This window comes from Eptesicus fuscus, chromosome 9 (genome assembly GCF_027574615.1).
Source record: "Eptesicus fuscus isolate TK198812 chromosome 9, DD_ASM_mEF_20220401, whole genome shotgun sequence".
In the NCBI taxonomy this organism is placed as follows: Eukaryota; Metazoa; Chordata; class Mammalia; order Chiroptera; family Vespertilionidae; genus Eptesicus; species Eptesicus fuscus.
The window spans coordinates 11,471,858-11,490,646 of record NC_072481.1 but is presented as its reverse complement, the minus strand read 5'-3'; the positions used below and the strand labels follow the sequence as shown (position 1 = coordinate 11,490,646).

Here is an 18,789-nt window from a genome sequence, read left to right as displayed (position 1 = left end):
GAAAAGCCAAGGCCAGGGAGCCAGGGGGAAGGTGTTTGGGCCAAAGCAGCAGGTGTTTTGGGGGCTGGGACCTGGGGACCGAGGTGAGGCAGGCTCTCCCTGTCACTGCCACTCACTCACCAGGCCTCCCCGCCCCAGTCTCACTCCTCTAATACACTGTCCAAGCTGCAGCCCCAGTGGCCTCTCTAATGGGCAGCATCCATCTTTCTGTCCTCCTGACTCTACTCTATAAACCTCTAAGGCTCTCCATCACCCCAGGAAGGGCCTCTTGCAGGAGTTTGGGACCCACCCTGTCTGGCGCCTTGTCCCTCTCGCCACTAGGCATGAAGTCCTGGTAGGCGGGGCCCATGACTCATTGCATCCCTGGTACCCAAAGCAGGGCCAAGAAGGGGCTCCGTAAATGCCTCTGGAGGGAAGGGCTGGACGAAGCCCGTGAGCACAGGCCACTTGTCCTCCAGGCCCTTCCTCCCCTGCCCCCAGGCCTCTGCTCAGGTGGGCTTTCCGCAGAAATGTCCCACTTGCCCTCTCCAGTGGCCAAGCCCTCCCCAGGCTCCTCGGGCTCCAAGGGTTGCTTCCTACACAAGTCTCCCCTGGCTGATTCCTCCTGGCTCCCAGGCCTCACTCCCTCCTCCGAGCTCCCATAGCACTTTATGGGTCTGCAATTTACCAAGCTGTACCCTGAGTCGACTTATCATCGTCTGGACTTCTCTGATCTCTCCCAACTAGACTGGAGCTCCCGGAGGACGGAGGCCGTGTCTCTCACATCTTTGTTTCCTCTGCTCCTCTACGTAATGGTGTTCCATTCATGCTAACGGATCAAATGGAGATTGTGGCAGATGTTGTTAGTGCTCCACTTCAGAGCCCCTTCTGGCCCAGTTCCCCTACTCCCAGCTAAGCCAGATGTTGGCTGTGAAGTGTTCACATCTGCCTCTTAAGGATTGACCGCGTCTGCTGGGAAACTACCTTGCCTATCCCCCCTACCCTCCACATCACCCACCTCTAACCAATGCATGTGGAGTATAATACCCGGGAACGTATAATTGCCCACCCCCGTCTGCGTGGGACCACCTGGGTGGTACAGTGCATGCCCAGAGCTGCTCCTGGCATCAGGCTGAGGGGAGACTTCTGGAACCACCTCTTTGCTTGCTTTGTCCCCTGGCCTATCCTGTTTCCCTTGTTCCCTTACAGGTTTCTCCTGAGAGCACTCCCTCAATACATCCTTCGCTTGCCAAGAATCCTCGTCTCAGGCTTGGCTTCTAGGGAAACTGAGTTTGGATGGATGGATGGATGGATGGATGGATGGATGGATGGATGGATGGATGGAGGATGGATGGATGGAGGATGGATGGATGGAGGATGGATGGATGATGGATGGATGGAGGATGGATGAATGGATAGCTTTTTCATATAAGGATCCACAATCTGTCATTCATAGGTAAGTAGCCATGTCTCCAGCAGCAGGGCTGAGGCACCTGGAGCCACCCACAACCTCCAGCCTGTGGCACACAGATGAGAAATAGCTGGCCACGCAGTTTTCCTTCTACGTGAGGCTCAGTGCCTCATACGAGGCAGTATAATAGGAATGAAGAACTATGGGCCCCAAGTTCAAGTTCTAGTTATACTGCTGGCTAGCCATGTAACCTTCCAGGAGGGATCTTGCTTTCCTTGTGTGTGAAGTATAAATGAAATTAAGAAGAAAATCCGATGAGGTTAATGTTTTCAACAGGATGAATGCCTGAGCTCTTAGCACAGTGCGTGGCACATGGTAACCCCTCTTTAAATGTTAGCTGCATTGTTGCTGTGGCTACTAGCTATAACCACATCTGCAGTGCCCCCCACAAGCGACTAGTAAATCAGGAGGAGAATAGTTCATCAATGTTCCCCTCTTTCCACCCAACTCCTCTCTTCCTCTGAATGACTGTGCAGCTGTTCACTTAGATCCTCATGCATGATGTCCACTTTATCCAGGATCGAGAGCTGATGATTCCACGGTCCACCAGAGCTCCCATGTTCCGGGCTCTGTGGCTTTGACAATGTCAATGTTGGCAGGAATGGGCATTTATCCCCCTTTTAAAATTGAACAACCTGATGCTCAGAATGGAGACAGGAACCGCCGGAGGTCCCGCAACCAGCAAAAGGCAGAGCCAGGATGCCACCCCAGACCCTTCCCACTCTGCCCCCCTGCACCCCGCCCTGTTTATGCTAATCAGGAAGCTTCCAGCAGAAAACTGTGACTCAATGGGCTTCAACAATGAGGGCATTTATGAGCTCATATGACAGTAAGTCCAGGGGGAAGGTGGCTCTTTAGTGGCTTGATGATGTTATCAGCACCTGGTTTCTCTCCCGCTCCCGGCTGGCCACCCTCTCTGTGTTGGTTAGGTTGGCTTCCAGGTGGCTCCTCCTGGCTCCGAGGCGGCAGCTGTGATCCAGACCTCGAGCCAGGACATGTCAACATCCAGCAGAGAAAATGCTGTCTCTTTTGTATCTCTTTTTAATTAGCCTTACCACCACCACCCCGCAGCCCTCCCACTCAGGACCGGCCACCCGAAACCATGTGGCCCCAGTGATTACCCAGGTCGGTTTAGATTCCTCGGGACTTATTTACCTCTCAGACAGGGCAGGGTCAATGTCTCTAAGGGATGCGTAGCTGCTAAGATGGGGGCTGTTGAGATTATTGATAGGATTGGTGTTGGGTGGGCAATCCCAGGGCTGGGTCAGGAGCAGGGCTGTGTCCGTAATTCTTCCCTCTGTGAGCTAAGAACCTAGGGAAGGGCCTGGTGATCACATAGTAGGTATTAGTAGGTATTTGTTGAATGAATGAATGAATGAATGAATGAATGAATGAATCCCAGGTTGGTAAAGACATGGAACTTTGGACCAAGAGGAGAGATGGGGTCTCAGGGCAACCAGAACTGAGTCCCTGGAGTGAGGCAAGCCCTTCCCACCTGTGAGCTCTCCTTCTGAGCCAGGTTCCCATCACTGGGATTGGAGAAGACTCACAGGCACCTCTGTCTGTCCCTCTCTCTCATGGACCCCTGGATGTAGGAGACAGACAGAAGGACGCATTCATTGAGCTTCCTGTCCCTCTGAGGTCAGTTTCTGCAAAGGGACACCCGTGGGAGGGGCAGAAGGGACATTGAACACCTGTGCTGCCCACTTACCCGCTCCTCTCCACTCCCTTGGGGCACCTGCACTTTCCAGCTGCAGAAACTGAAACTTTAGGATGAGTCACTTGCTGATAAGTGGCAGGGCTGGGATTTGAACGAAGGTCTCTCTGGCTCCAGAGCCCTGTCTCACCAGCCTACCTCCCACACTCTTTACTAGGACAATTGGTGACTCAGCCCTGGGTGCCCCTTTAAGGGGAGAATAGCCACGCCCAGGGACCAGGAGGTGAGGTTGGGTGTGGCAAGGCAGGAAACCTGGGTAAAGAGCTAGTGAGTAATAATCTTACGGACAATAACAATAGTGCTCAAATAGAGCGCTCACATTTGGGGCACTTTCTCCCACTCAGAGCCCCTTCCCACCATTGGCTGACCCAATCCATGGGTCGCCCGGATTCAGGGTCTCACCTCTGGGGTGTGGGGCCAGGCCCAAGCTGATGCCTCTCCACGTCTCCGCCTGTTTTTCCAGCTGGATCTTGCTCCCCACACATCCTCCCCTCACGGTGATGTGCTGGTGGGGCTGGGGCTCCTGTCCCTTCCACACATTTCAGTGTCCCTGGAGGGTCAATGAGGACATTTACACTTGGGGTCCCTGCATCCTCGCTCACTACTGAGGTCAGCAAAGAGCCAGCCTGACCCTGGGGCAGTCTGGACAACCCAGAGTCAGGGACTGACTGGCTCTCTCTAGCTTAGGATGCTCGGAATTTCTTTGTTTGTTTGTTTTAGTTTTTTCACTTAAAATAAAGAAGAGATTTTAAAACAGTTTGTGAAAACTTGAAGCTGAGAAGGCAGGCTGAGGGATTCCTCCCTGTTCACTCTCTGCCTTGGGTTCCTGGCCAAGCCTTGCCCACCTTGGAGCCTCTCGGGGAAGGTACTTGCCAGAGCTCTTTGCAAGAGAGTTCAGCTGACAGTTACTCCCTCAGGAAAACGTCCTTGTGCTCCCAACTGGAAGCATCGCCCCCGCCCCAAACCACCATCACCCTTACTTACTCCCTGTCTCTCTGCCTTAATTCTAATTCTCTGGTTTATACTTCCTGGTGGTTTTCTTCATCCCTTATTCAATTTCTCTCACTCCAGCGCTCACCTAGAATACAAACACTCAGAATGCAGGGACCACAACATCCCCAGCAACCAGAACAAAGCTGGAGACATGTAAAATATCTGTTGAATGTATGAATGGATGGATGGATGGATGGATGGATGGATGGATGAATGAATGGATGAGTGAATGAATGAATGAATGAAAATTGATAAGAAAGCTCATTCTATTTCTCTCAACTGAGCTATTTCCCAGCTGTGTGACCTTGGATTAGTGACTCTACTTCTGTGATTCTCAATTTGTGATCCATAAACAGGGGTGATCACACCTACCTCTTGGGGTGTTTATGAATTCCATGAATGGGAATTTTTTACCAAGCTATCACCTCTTTCATTTTGTTTCCTTTTTTTTTTCTAAGTTTTTATTTATTTCAGAGAGGAAGGGAGAGGGAGAGAGATAGAAACATCAATGATGAGAGAGAATCATCGATTGGCTGCTTCCTGTACTCCCCTCTTGGGGACTAAGCTGGAAACTTGGGCATATGCCCTAACCCAGAATTAAACCGTCACCTCCTGGTTTATAGGTCAATGCTCAACCACTGAGCCACACCGGCTGGGCAGCCCTCACCTCTTTCTTGATGAGTACTTACGGTTGGTGAGAAGTTTGGGACAGAGCGGAAGGGGTAGGTGTGCAGATTGGAAAGGGAACACATTTTATCGCCTCCCAGCCCCTCCCTCACGACAATCACAAATCAGCCACCCCTCCCAAGAACACTGCCCTACTCCCAGGAGGCCTTGGAAGTGGGTTGAAGGTCATTCTCCTCTGGAGTCCCCTCCAGGAGCTAGGTTGGGCTGAGGCAAGCCAAAGCCCAGACTATCCGCTGCCCTCAAGGATCCAGCCTGAGATGAGCCGGCTGGTCTGGGCTTTGCAGACGGCCTGCGGGAAGTGCCCCTCCCTGGCCCTGAGCACCCCAGGTCCCGGAAATGCATCTCAGAAGGAAGAGGAAGAATCCACCTGGTTTCCTAAGAGGGAGATGGGAAGGCCCAGTTCTCTATGCTAAGGACCTTACATCCCTTTCTCGCTGACACCTCATTACAGACGAGGAAGCAGGCTCTGTGAGAACCACCCGAGGCCACTCACTCAGCCAGAAGCAGCAGAGGCCCGGCTCTGGAGGGGAAGCCACGGGAAGCCTGCGTCCCGAGCCGCCCTCCCACGAATCCCTGGGGGAACCTGTTTAAAATGCAGGTTGTAGCCCTAACTGGTTTGGCTCAGTGGATAGAGCGTCAGCCGGTGGACTGAAGGGTCCCGGGTTCGATTCCAGATTGTGGGCTTGATCCCCAGTAGGGGGCGTGCAGGAGGCAACCAATCAATGATTCTCTCTCACCATTGATATTTCTATCTTTCTCTCCCTCTCCCTTCCTCTCTGAAATCAATAAAAATATATATTTTTAAAAAATAGTTGGGTGAACTAACAAGCGCTCCAGAGATGCTCAGGACAGCCGGCTCCACGCTGACACCACCTTCACCCTGACATCGTCCCCAGGTGCCCCGTGAGTCAGCGCGACGTGGATTCTTTCTCTGGGAAGTCCCCCACCAGGGAGAGGAGGAGGAGAACGTGGATCTGCTCTTGAGAAGTGAAAACATGACGGGCAGCAGGGCAGGGCAGTCAAGGAGCTGTGGGCTGAGAGCCAGGAGACCCCACACTAGACCCCTTGTCACTCCTTTGCTCCGTGGCCTCTAAAGGGACCAGAATGTGCCACCCCAAGACATGCCACATTGGCATAAGAATGAGTTCGAGCCGAAGGCAATTGAGAATTGACAGACACCCAAGGTCTCTGTTCTTCCCTTATCGCCTAAAAGGGCCTAAGTTTCCCTTTGAAGAAGGCGCCCACACCCCTGTCCCTGCCCTCGTACCAGGGAGAGGAGAACAGCTCTTATCTTCAAAGATGGGGCGTCAACCCCAAGACGAATTTGCATAAACAGACTTTACTAATATAGCCCTTATCTTCCACTGGTTTCCTCCTATATTTCCAAGTCATTTCCCCCAATTAATTGTCCCTTGAGGTCTAAACCCTCTTCCCTTTGCTCAGAGCGTAGATAAGCCCGAGTCGAACCACTTCTTTGAGTTTCACGTCTTATCTGTGAACTCCCGGGCATGTAAATATTAGTAAATGTCATGTGCCTTTTCTCCTGTTAATCTGTCTTTTGCCACCAGTTCAATTCCCAGGCCCTCCTTCCCCACACCTCAAAGCGTGGAGAGAAAGGTTTTCCGCAGCAACACTGCCCGCAATTCCCCATTAACACCAAGTGCCCAAGTGAAACCGCGCATGTTCTATGGAAAATAAGTAAAGCAAGATGAGCAGCCGGAGCCCTGGCCAGGGTGGTTTAGTCAGTAACAGCGTCATCCCATCCACCCAAAGGTCTCCGGCTGGACTCCCGGTCAGGGCACACGCCTAGGTTTCAGGTGCGTGTGGGAGGCAATCAATGTTTCTCACATCAATGTTTGTTTTCTCTCTCTTCCTCCCTCTCTCTTTCCTTTTCTTTCTTTTTCTTTCTTTCTTTCTTTCTTTCTTTCTTAATCTCCCTTCCCCTCTCTCTAAAAATCAATAAAAATGTCCTCGGGTGAGGATTAAAAAAACAAAGGTAAGTATGTTCTTCTTGACTCTATGAGGGAAATGAGCCCCAGGAAAGGCTGGTGAGAGAAACGCTCTAACAGCAGTCAGGAGTGTGGCTCAGGTCCCGCACACAAGGGCTGCCCGCTCTGGGCTCTCCCGACTCCTGGGGGAGGGATCTTGGGAACAAGTTATTGAACCTCTCTGAGCCCAGGTTCTTTACTGTAACACGGGGTTCTAATACCACCTTCACAAGGTGCTGTGAGAGATGACGGGCAGCTTAGCGGCCTGCCTGGCATGTAGAGACCAGCCCGCGGAGCCCGGGGCAGCTGTCGGGACTGTCTGGTTGTTAAATGAATGTTATCAGCCTTGCCAGCATCACTGTGTTTTCTTCCTTCCCCGGAGGGCTCGCCCTCACCCACGCCGTCAGGCCACGGGGAAGGGGCCCTGCCTCAGCTGCCTCGTCTGTGGCCTGCAGGCCTGGGGGCAGCCTGTGGATGCCACTGACGAGTTACTGTCCCCTCCTGGGACAGCAGGCAGGCCTGCCAAGGTCTGAACTGAAACCTTGCCTGGGCGCCATCTGAAGCAGGGCAGCCACGTTGATTCAGCACACTTTCCTGGGCAAAGAGGTGGGCTCTGGGGTTGGTACCCTTTTGCGCTGCTGTGGTTCCTGGGGCAAACTCCTTGACTTCTCTGTGTCCCCGTCTCTTCACACACAGGACGGGGAGTTTGTAGTACTTCCCTCACGGGTTACTATGAGAAGCAGTGAAACCATGGGAGGACGCTGTCCACATTGGGATCTGCTCCAGGAGCCAGGCGCCAGGCCAAGCAGTGCGGGTCATACAGGAGTCCCAGTCCCCGTCCTCAGGATGTCCCCGTTCCCATGAGAAGCTCTAATGCTGCCAATATGGAACCAGTTCGGCTGGGAGACGGCCCTGAACTTCAGGGCCTGTGAACCTGGTTCAGGTCCCGGCGCCGCTAACGCGCGCGCGCGCGCGTGTGTGTGTGTGTGTGTGTGTGTGTGTGTGTGACCTTAATCTTAAGCAAGATGCTTTTCTGTCTCATTTTCCCACTCTGCAACATGGGATGTGCTGAGGCTATAGCGGGTGATGGATATAAAAACACTTTGAAAAGCATACACTATGAGGACTGGGGTGTTCTGCAGAGGAAGGAAGTCTGCAAGCTGGAACGTGTTCGAACTTCGACTGGATGCTCAACCTGACAGCACCCCTGTCTTAGATAAAGTGATCCTCACAGAAGATAATAGCAGGCTTGAGGTTTACAGCCAACCCGTTCATTTGCAACCTGAGTAATCTCGGCGTCCAGCAGCTGGCTCACTTCGGTTTAGAAAAGCAATTGGGCGGCATTCCGGGGTTTTAAGTCAGCTGTTTAGAATGGATGACTCACAGAGTTTTAGACACGGCAACGAAACAGTTTTGGATTCTCTAAATCAGGGGTTCTCAGACTTGATAAATGAGTTGTTGGCCGACTCCCAGGCCCTGTCATTCTGAAAATGATGGATTGGTGAGTTTGAGATGTGACGTTTCTTCCACATGATTCATCTCACTTTCTCCCCAGCTCCTGGCTGGAATAGCAATGGGACGGCTAGGAAGGTCAGTGCAGAGGAATTAACACAATGGCCGGGAATCTTTCAGAAAGGATAAGGTCAAAGCAGAACCGGACAGTAGTTAAAGCAGTAATGGCAGCTTCTAACCAGGAACGACTGCAATGGAGGAAAGGAGACCTCATGTGGAACTGGGCTCAATTCCCGATACAGCAGGGACAGGAGCGGGGTGGGGATGGGGGTGGGGGGCTTAGGGCCACAGAGCAGGCAAGGGGTCTGTGGATGGAAACTTACTGAAAGGATGTATCAGGGGCAGAGGGGATTCTGGCTAAACCAACTCAACAGGATTCCTCTGGAAGGCAGGCCAGGTGATCAGACACCTCGGAGGGTGGGGGTGAAGAACTTGATCAGATATCGATGGTGATGAGATATCCAGGGTGGGGGTTCAGGCTAAACCAACAGGACAGGATTCCTGCTCTTGAGGACGAGACCTAGTCACATAGGTCTGAGAGGAGCCTGACTAAAGTTTGGTCAAGGAAAGAGTCCTTGTCAGTCCCCCGTCTTATTCGAGGAAAGAAGGGACATTCTTTCCTCTGAACAAAGTCCATTTCTCACTTGGTCACCTTGTGCTCAGGAAGGATCAGCCAGACCACGTGTTGAGACTTGGTTGTAGTGTAGCAGCCGGTCAGTTAATGGGAGAATATCTATAAAAACAAAAGAAAGACAGACATTAGTAGCTGGAAACCCAGAGGGCGGCCCGCTGAGAAGCTTTCTAGCTGCTGAGCTGTGAGCATCTTTAGGTGACGGAGGGAGGACAGCAGCGGCCATCCAACACGTCTCCTGCTTTGCAGTTTCAAGGTCATTGTCAATGGCATCGGGTGTTCCACTGAACTCTCTGAGTGGCCCACACAACAGGCATGAAGGTTGCTCCTTCATGATCTTTTGTGGAGATTTCTCTGAAGCTTACATCAAATCGTCCAGCTTCTGTTTGCTGGACGTCTGGAAAAGGGCGGTTTTAGTGCTCAGTGAGGCCAAAGGTCAGGAAGGCAGGAGAATAATGAGAAACCTTAATTTGGAGACTTGTAGCCAGACATTGGGGAACCCGCAGGGTGTACTTTAGTTTTCCATTGAAACACAAAATTGCTGGCTGCAGTCCTCTCCTTTTTTAATCAAAGATACCGAAAGTAGCCTGGCCGGTGTGGCTCAGTGATGGAGTGTTGACCTGTGAGCCAGAACGGCATGGTTCAATTCCCTGTTGGGGTACATGCCCAGGTTTCAGGCTCCATCCCCAATGGGTGGCATGCAGGGGATAGCTGATCTATGATTCTCTCTCATCACTGATGCTTCTCTTTCTCCCTCTCCTTTCCCCTCTCTAAAATCAATAAAAACATACTTTTAAAAAAGATAACAAAAGTAAAGCTATTCTTGCTTTCAAAATAAGTCTCTGATCTCAATAGATTATTTAAAGGCAGCACGAGTAGTAATTGACCTCTGCAGAATAATTTTCATCTAGAATTCGCTCCAGCACGAAGGATTCTGCCCTGGGTCTGATTGCAAATGTTTTCAGAGAAGAATCAGAGTAAAAAAACATAAATCAGATTAAAATGGCTGTGATTAAATATCTGATGCAAGTGCATTTGACCCCCTCCCCCCACACCAAAAAAAACCCCACATGTGGCTATTTCTGACACCCAACATTTAAAAAAACAACTGGAAATATGGAAAGTTCCCATCAAATCATAACATGCCATGAACAGCAAGGACATTGATCCATTTCTAGAAATCCACACAATTTCTGAAATAACATTTTGCACATACAGATATAACCTAGGGAAGGTTAAATATCTCTTATTTGACAATGCTGTCCATGCAACCTAACATATCAAATAAACCAAATTATTTGCAACTTCCTTTGGGGGTAGGGGATGGGGTCCTCTGGGAAATCTCAAGGTCAGTTCAAGAACAAGAAGCTTTCACTTAGGATTTGACTTTGGGAAGTCAAGATTGTCAACAATGTAAAAAACCTTAGACCTTTGCAACAGCCAAGGACTTGGTAAAGATTAATATACTGTGCAAGAGATCATTCTGATAAGACAAGGTCTCGGTCCCGCGGCTGATTATCTTTTACAATCTCCTGTTAACAGCAGATAAATAATCCAAGAACACTTGGTTGTTTTAACAGAGAGAAAACCACAGTCTAGTTTTGCATCACTGTACTTTTGATATCAAAGTTCATTCTTAAAAGAACGTATAAACAAATCTATCCAATCTTCGCCAGCTTGACCGCACAAGTAGCTGCCTAGATGCCTTCAAATCCATCTGAATGGATGACTCTCCAGTCTGTTTCCAATGCGCCCTTTTCCTTTTCAGCCTCAGTAGCTTTTGGGGGTCCCTGAGGCCCTTCAGAGCCCCAGAGGGGGGAAAGGGGTTTGAATATTCAGGTGACCAAGGGGCTGGAGAGGGCAGGGAAACAGTCTAACAGAGGTGGGCAGAGGGATGGAGAAGGTAGGGGTTTGCAGGGGGTCCTATCAGAGGATTCAAGGGAACTAAAGCGGTAAGAAGGGGAGATGGGAAGGAAAGTTCTCGGAAGAGCCAGTTTGGGGACATCTCATTCCCCAAAGAGGCCATTGAGATCCCATATTATCCTTGGGAAAGTCATGCCACCAGGAAAGGAAGCAGACGGAGGTGGCGGAGCAGTCAGTCACCAGGGGTTGGAGAAGGGAGTTTCCCGTGCACTGAGGGCTCCTTTATTCTGCATTAGCGTGCCTGTGCCTTGTCCACAGGAGCACCGGAGACTCTAACCGGCAGTTGTTCCTTCCCCAGGCTGGCCTCTTACACACACAGATGCCTCGGGCTCTACCCTAGCTTCTAGAGCCGCCGTCGCCAACCTTTCGGACCTCACGGACCACGGGTTGGCGATCGCTGTTCTAGAGTATACTCAGTCCTCACCGCGCTGCAGGCTCAGAGTCCTGCTCATCAGTGGACCCTGAGCTGTCGCTCAGGAGTGAAGACAAAGGCTTCCCAGGCACACAGCTAGGGTCCTGGGTGAGAGGTCCGGGGGCCCAGCGAGGAACTGGCTCCTACCTGGGTCTCGCGCACATAACTGTTAAAGAAAACCAGAGCTGGCCCTGGCCGTGTGGCTCAGTTGGTTGGGCGTTGGGCCTTGTCCCATGCACTGAAATGTTGAGGGTTCAATTTCTGGTCAGGGCACAATCACAAGTGGGGGCTTGCCAAAGGCCGCCAATCATGTTCCACTCTCACATGGATGTTTCTCTGTCTCCCTCTCCCTCCTACTCTCTCTAAAAATCAATAAAAAAAATATATTTAAAAATAAAATACAGCCCCCCAACCCCCACCCCGAGTGCCGCTCTGGCTGCACCACGCTCATGCCGAGCTCCGTGCTCCTGCTAAGGCAGCGCCGCCGGCTCCTTCCAGCCGCCATCACGATCATCTACGGAGACCTCATCAGCCATGATGAGATGTTCTCCGATATCTACAAGATCCGGGAGATCGCAGACGGGCTGTGCCTGGAGGTAGAGGGGAAGATGGTGAGTAGGACAGAGGGTAACATTGATGACTTACTTTTTGGTGGAAATGCCTCCGCTGAAGGCCCTGAGGGCGAAGGTACCGAAAGCACAGTCATCACTGGTGGTGACACTGTCATGAACCATCACTTGCAGGAAACCAGCTTCACAAAAGAAGCCTACAAGAAGTACATCAAAGATGACATGATATCAATCAAAGGGAAGCTTGAGGAACGGAGAGCAGAAAGAGTAAAGCCTTTTATGACAGGGGCTGCAGAACAAATCAAGCACATCCTTGCCAATTTCAAAAAACCCCCCGTTCTTTGTTGGTGAAAACATGAATCCAGATGGCATGGTGGCTCTGCTGGACGACGGTGAGGATGGTGTGACCCCATATATGATTTTCTTTAAGGATGGTTTAGAAATGGAAAAATGTGAACAAATCGGGCAGTTTGGCTCCATCACCTGTCATCGTAACTGGCTGCTGCTTTCCATATCCACACACCAAGACTAGGACAAATGGGACGGATGGTATCTTGAGCTCTTCATTTATTTTGACCTTGATTCATTTGGAGAGGAGGCATTGTTTTTAAGAAAGAAACATGTCATGTAGGTTGTCTAAAAATAAAATGCATTTAAACTAAAAAAACAAACTAACTAAAAAAAAAAAAAACAGAGCTGGACAGTAGCTTAAGTGGGAAAAGCAGATTTTTAAACAGGAATGATTGCAACAGGGGGAAAGAGACCTCAGTCTGGGATGGGACTTATTTCCAAATACAGCAGGGACACGGGGGGCTTTTTAGCCAGGAAGCAGGCTGGGGGTCAGTGGATGAAAAATTACTAAGAGGAAGCGTCATGGGTTCAGGGGGTTTCATGTTAACTAACTCCACAGGATTCCTGCTGAAGGCAGGCCAGGTGGTCAGACGCCACCTGGGGATGGTGAGGATGAGGAATTTGACCAGATATCCAGGGTGGGGGATTCTCCAGAAACTGGCTGAACAAGATTCTTGCTCTGGAGGACAAGACCCAACAAGGGCCCAGTCAAAAAAAAAAAAAAAAAAAAAAAGAGCTCAAAGGCCCTGACTGAAGTTTGGTCATATTTTTGTCAGTTACAAGGGCTGTGCTTGGTTTAAAAAGCAGACAGCCGAGTAACACATTTTAAGAAAATGCTCTATCATAAAGCATAAAAAAATGTTCTAAATACATTTTGAATTAAAAGAGGAAGTTACAAAATGTGCATATGCTAGGTGGATGAGGATGAGGATGTATAAATTTGTATTTATCAGGAGGACACACCTCTTACACTCCCCACTGGGTGCACCATCCCAAATATAGAAATGTGTAAAATGAGGGCCATGACCACAGGTTGGCCCAGTCCCTGTGGACATCATTGGGCTGTACCAGTGGATATCCTATATAATAAAAGCCCAGCGACCGAAACGGTGGAAAGACCAGAATGACCAGAGACCAGAACAACCATGGCCCCTCTCCCCAGCCAGCCCCACACCCCTGATCAGGGGTGTTGCTGGCAAACTGCCCATGGCCCCTCACCCAGCCGGCCTCCCCTGCCCCGCCCCCCCCAGTGGGGATCACCACCCCAATCGGGGCATGGCAGCCTACAAATCACCTGCGGCTCCTCACCCCAACTGGCCCCAACTAAAGATGGGAGACTCAGTAGAGACTCCCACCCTGATCCAGGGCCCCCATCAGGGTAGGCAGGCCGGCCCCCACCTGTACACCAGGCCTCTATCCTATATAATAAAAGGGTAGTATACAAATTGACCCTAACGGAGGAATAACCAGAACAACTGCTCTACCAGTCACTCTGAGGCACATTGACCACCTTTAGGACCCTTTCCCCAGCCACCAGGCTCCAATTGCCCGATGACGAACAGGGAACCAGGGGTGTGTGGCAGAGGATGCGGGCGGCACCAGGCCAAAGCCCCCACCCCACCGATCGCCCCACACACAGAGGGCAACCCACAGTGGGTGCGGGGCCGGCGAGCAGGCGTGAATGGCTGATATCTCAGTCCCTTTTCCCGGCCGTCAGGCTCTGATCACCTGATGGTGAACAGGGAACCGGGGGTAGGTGGTGGCGGGGGAGGGGGGGGGGCGGGGGCGGGACAGGGCCGGCTGCAGGCAGCTGGGAAAAATGGCCCTGATTGCAGGCCAGGCCTAGGGACCATACCCATGCACGAATTTCGTGCCCCGGGCCTCTAGTATGATTACAAGTAAGCTTTGCTAACCTTTTGTGATGCATATAGCCTCCCAAAGTCCCCACACCTGACAGCTGTCTGCATCGCCCAGAGAGCTTGTTTACAAATACAGATTTCCGGCCCTGGCCTGGTTGCTCAGTGGGTTGGAGCGCTGTCCGGTATACCAGAAGGTTGTGGGTTCAATTCCCAGTCAGGGCACATACCTAGGTTGCGGGTCCCATCTTTAGGTGGGGCAAGTACTGGAGGCAACTGATCAATGTCTCTCTCCCACATCAACACTTCCCTCCCTCTCTCTCTTTCTCTAAAAACATCAATAAAAACATATCCTCGCATAAGGATTAAAAACAAACAAACAGATTCCTGGCCCCCAGACCAGAGGTTCCTATTGGGCGTGGGGATTTGTGTTTAACAGGTAGTTCCAAAGCAGCCCACCTACCTGGCAGTCCCTGGGGTGCATCAGGTTCCACCTGTGCAGAGCTCTCCCCCTCCCCTGGGACTAAATCCCTAACCCTTTCGGTCCCAGTGGAGAATGTAGGTGACACTGGGAAGTTGTGCTCTCTGCGCTGGTGTCCCGAGGTCCCCCTGTATTGGCAGATGGGGCCTGAGCTGTGTGATCCGGTCCTTTATGTGCAGCACATCCGGTCCTCTGTGCTCGCTGTGATGGAGATGGAGTACAGCGGTCCAGACAGACCCCAGGAGAATCTGTGGGGGAGCCTGGCCCGCAGTGTCAGCCCACCTCCGTCCTGGTTGGACAGTAGCCTCCTGGTTCAACTCATAACTCCTTTATCAGACATCCATCCTCAGCACGCTGTGGAGTGCTTGTCTGCTGTGTCTGTCTCCTTCCCTAGACTGAGCTTGTTGAGGAAGAAACTTATATTTTGTGGTTATTGTTCAAGCTCCGTATCCCCAGGACCCCGCCAGGTGCTCCATCGATGTGTGTTGAAGGACTGATGGTGGGTGTTTCAGTGAATGAATGACGGGGTACTATCTGGGAGCCCAGGGAGGAACGATGACCTCTGCAGGGGAAGGTGTCATTTGAGCCTGGCCTTGGTGGACAGGAGGGATTTAGCTAGCGGGGGGGCGGAGGTGGGGTAGTTGGATGGGAATTCCAGGCTCAGGGCACCGCACAGATAAAGGCTGGAGGTGCAGCAGCGCGAGGCCTCAGAATGGGCTGTGACACCTGCTTGCCCTGGGCTCGGTTTGGGTCTCCCCACAGGTGCTGCAGCTCCCTCCTCAGAGCTCCCCAATGCTCCCCAAATAGGACCACTACAACCCCAGTGTCGCCCCTGGCCACATCCAGTGTGGTAAGTGCTTCACGGGCAGCCTGGGAATAGTAGGAGAAGAGGGGTCACCTTCTGTCCTGGACACTGACCTTGGCCCTCAGGGCTTATGTTTAGGGCCAACCGTTGGGAGTCAAAACTCTTGGGCTTCGGTTGGTGGTTCTTTCCCATGGCAGGCACCATTTATTGTGTGCCTACTGTGTGCCAGCACTACAGTGGGTCGTTTGTGTGCACAGTATCATCAAATATTCCCAACAACCTAGGGAGGAAGGTGCTATTAGCCCATTTGACAGCTGAGGAGGTTTCTAGGAGGGGGCAGGATTGTTGAGGTTCCTGGGGGCGGCTCTTGCTAGCTGGGTGATGTGTGCGTGGGATGGTCTCTCTGGCTAAGCAGACGTGAGCGCTCCAGTTTCCTTCCCAGGCTGGTACGAGTCCCGGAGCAAGTGCCAGAAGCAGATCTGCAAGGCGACCAGAGCTGTCCTTGTGTCTGAGCAGCATCTGGGCACATGCAATGGCTGGAACCTCATCTTCAGGAGCAAGACATGGAGGAAGCCCACACGCCCTTTGGACATTAGGGCGCTGAGTTGTCTCCCCTGGTCCCCTGAGGATACGGCCGAGCATGGCAGTCGAATGGGGTGCCCATCCCTTCATCCAGCTCAAGCCCAGACCAGAGAGACATCCATGACTGGGAGGCCAAAGGGTGAGCCCAGCGCTTGTCCAGACCGCCCCACCGGAAAAACCAAAATGCCAGGACCCCTGTATTTCCTGCTCAGCCCCTCAGTTCCTGTCCCCAGGTGGGTCTGTGAAGTCTTTGAGGGCAGGGACTATTCGTTTGTTCATTCAATCACTCAGTCACTCAACAAACACGTGTTGAGCACCTGCTATGTGGCAAGCATGCTGTTGGGCACTGGGGAGCCTGCTGTGTCAACCATGGTTTGGTCGGAGCAGCAGAACTACTAGGGGATGCCTATGTATAAAATAAGGGATTTTTTTTAGTGATTTTACTTTCCAGGATTGTGGGAGCCAGTAAAACAGTCTGCGTATGGCTCTTTCTTTCTTTCTTTTTTAAAAATATTTTTTTATTGATTTCAGAGAGGAAGGAGAGTGAAAGAGAGAGAGAGAGAGAGAGAGAGAGAAACATCGATGATGAGAGAGAATCATTGATTGGCTGCCTCCTTCACGCCCCTCACTGGAGATCGAGCCTGCAATTCAGGCATGTGTCCTGACTGGGAATCGAACAGTGACCTCCTGGTTCAGAGGTCGATGCTCAACCGCTGAGCCACGCCAGCCAGGAGAGGCTATTTCTTTTTGTGCTGGTACTGCTGCCTGAGGTCTTACAGCCCACGTGGCAGGGACAACTGAACTGTGGAACCCCTGAGGGCAACCTGGGACCCCCTCAGCCTCTCACCACATCCAAGTCTCCAACAAGAGAAGCTAAGGAGCCGAAACCGGTTTGGCTCAGTGGATAGAGCGTCGGCCTGCAGACTGAAAGGTTTTGAGAGAGATGGCCTTCCTGCTGGTTCTCTTGCCAGCTAAGTCAGAGTCCAATACAACAGTCAAGGAGACCGCCTCTTCCCGAGTTTCAGCCATCAATCACTTGGCTTTCATCATTTCCCCGAGCTGTTCACAGCCCTGAGGGTGGGTCCAGGCCAGTGGGCCTGGAGGACCTCAGTGGGGTCCCCTCCCCTGAAGATGAAGCCCAGAGCCCCAGCCAGACTCACCAGCCCAGGACAGACTCCCAGGAGGCAGTGAGAGCAGAGAAGGAAGGGAGCTGGTTCTCAGGTGGAATTCAGGGGTGCTCCTGAGAAGCCCCAATGTGGCTGAGTCCCTGAACCACGCTGGGTTCCATTTTCTCTGTGTGTGTGCTGAAGTGGTTTAGAACCAGCATCTGTTGTCGATGTGCTGTGTGACTTCGGGAAAGTCTCCTAACCTCTCTGAGCCTCAATGTCCTGGTAGGTAAAAGAAGGTTCTCCATGGACCCCGCTAGCTCAAACCCACGTCAGCTTGTAATGTTGCTTTCAAAACCTCACAGCGTCCCTGGTCCACAGATGCCTGTGGGCACCTGTCTGAATCCTGCATCTCTGAGCTGGGTGCCCCAGGGAGAAGGGCCTGTTCACAGCCCCTTCCAGCAGAACTTACCAGCAAGACACCACCTGGCCTGCCCCCCGGCCCTGAGGGAAGGGAGGAGCCTGGGCTGAGTCTCTCCTCCATCATCCAGAATACTTCGATTGAAGAGAAATGGCATTAAGAGCGAAGCTCCCCATTTCCCCCACATACCTGTTTAAAAATGGACTTGGGAAATGGCTTTGATAAAAAAAAAAATTATGAGCAAATTGGACACTTGAGCCCCATTTTCTGTATGATGTTGTCAAATATAGGCATGAGACTATATCACACTTTTCTGAAACACCAGTACATTTAGGGCAATCAAAAAATCAAATTTTATTTTGAAAATGTTGAACATTGGCGCTTTTTAAATATAGATCCCATTTATCATGGGGCTATTTTGGGGTTTGTTGGTGGTAAGAAGCCAAAGGTCTTTTCTTGGGCGGGACTCTCCTTTGTTTTAAAACATGTCCTGTCTTCCTGCTGTCTCAGTATTCATTTACAAATGCTGGATGAGTTGGGCTTCTTAATGTCCTTACTTGGTAAAAATAAACCCCGTAGCTGAACCCTATGTAAGAAAACGTTCCGCTCTGAGAAATCCCAGAATCTCAGCATCTCTGCGTCAGCATCAAGGTGGCTTCGGGCTTCCCAATTTACATCGCAAGAAACATTACGGTTTCTTTTTTTAAGAAAAGACAGTGTCAGAGCCCGGCCAGTGTGGCTCAGTTGGTTGAGCATCGGTCTGTGCACCAAAAGGTGGCCAGTTCGATTCTGGTTGGGGCACATGCCCGGGTTGTGGGCTCGATCCCCAGTCGGGGTGGGTGCAGGAGGCAGCCTATTTTTAAAAAAACATATTTTATTGATTTTTTACAGAGAGGACGGGAGAGGGATAGAGTTAGAAACATCGATGAGAGAGAAACATCGAGCAGCTGCCGCCTGCACACCTCCTACTGGGGATGTGCCTGCAACCAAGGTACATGCCCTTGACCGGAATCGAACCTGGGACCTTTCAGTCCGCAGGCCAACGCTCTATCCACTGAGCCAAACCGGTTAGGGCAGGAGGCAGCCTATTGATGTTTCTCTCTCACATCCATGTAGCAGGGATTTGAACATGGCCCTCTCGGGCCTGGAAGCCCAGGCTGGCATAACTGTCAATCACCTTCTCTCCACCCCCTCAAGGAAAAATGAGACCCAATGCTTGGCTCCAGGGGACCCCCCAAGATTTGAGGAGATGAGCCCCAAAGGAGACTTGACACTCACCTCAGAAAACCTTCTAGTTCCTGATCT

The 18,789-nt window shown here is 51.5% G+C and overlaps 1 long non-coding RNA gene and 1 pseudogene across 1 annotated transcript; both read left to right on the top strand.

Annotated features, from left to right (window-relative positions):
• The first annotated feature begins 2,489 nt into the window (after positions 1-2,489).
• Positions 2,490-5,885, top strand: LOC129150353 (uncharacterized). Its single transcript, XR_008557076.1, has 3 exons — positions 2,490-2,575; positions 3,046-3,091; positions 5,660-5,885. It is a non-coding gene; the product is annotated as an uncharacterized LOC129150353 (long non-coding RNA).
• A 5,868-nt stretch (positions 5,886-11,753) lies between these two features.
• LOC103292095 (translationally-controlled tumor protein-like) lies at positions 11,754-12,553 on the top strand (annotated as a pseudogene).
• The last annotated feature ends 6,236 nt before the right edge of the window (positions 12,554-18,789 follow it).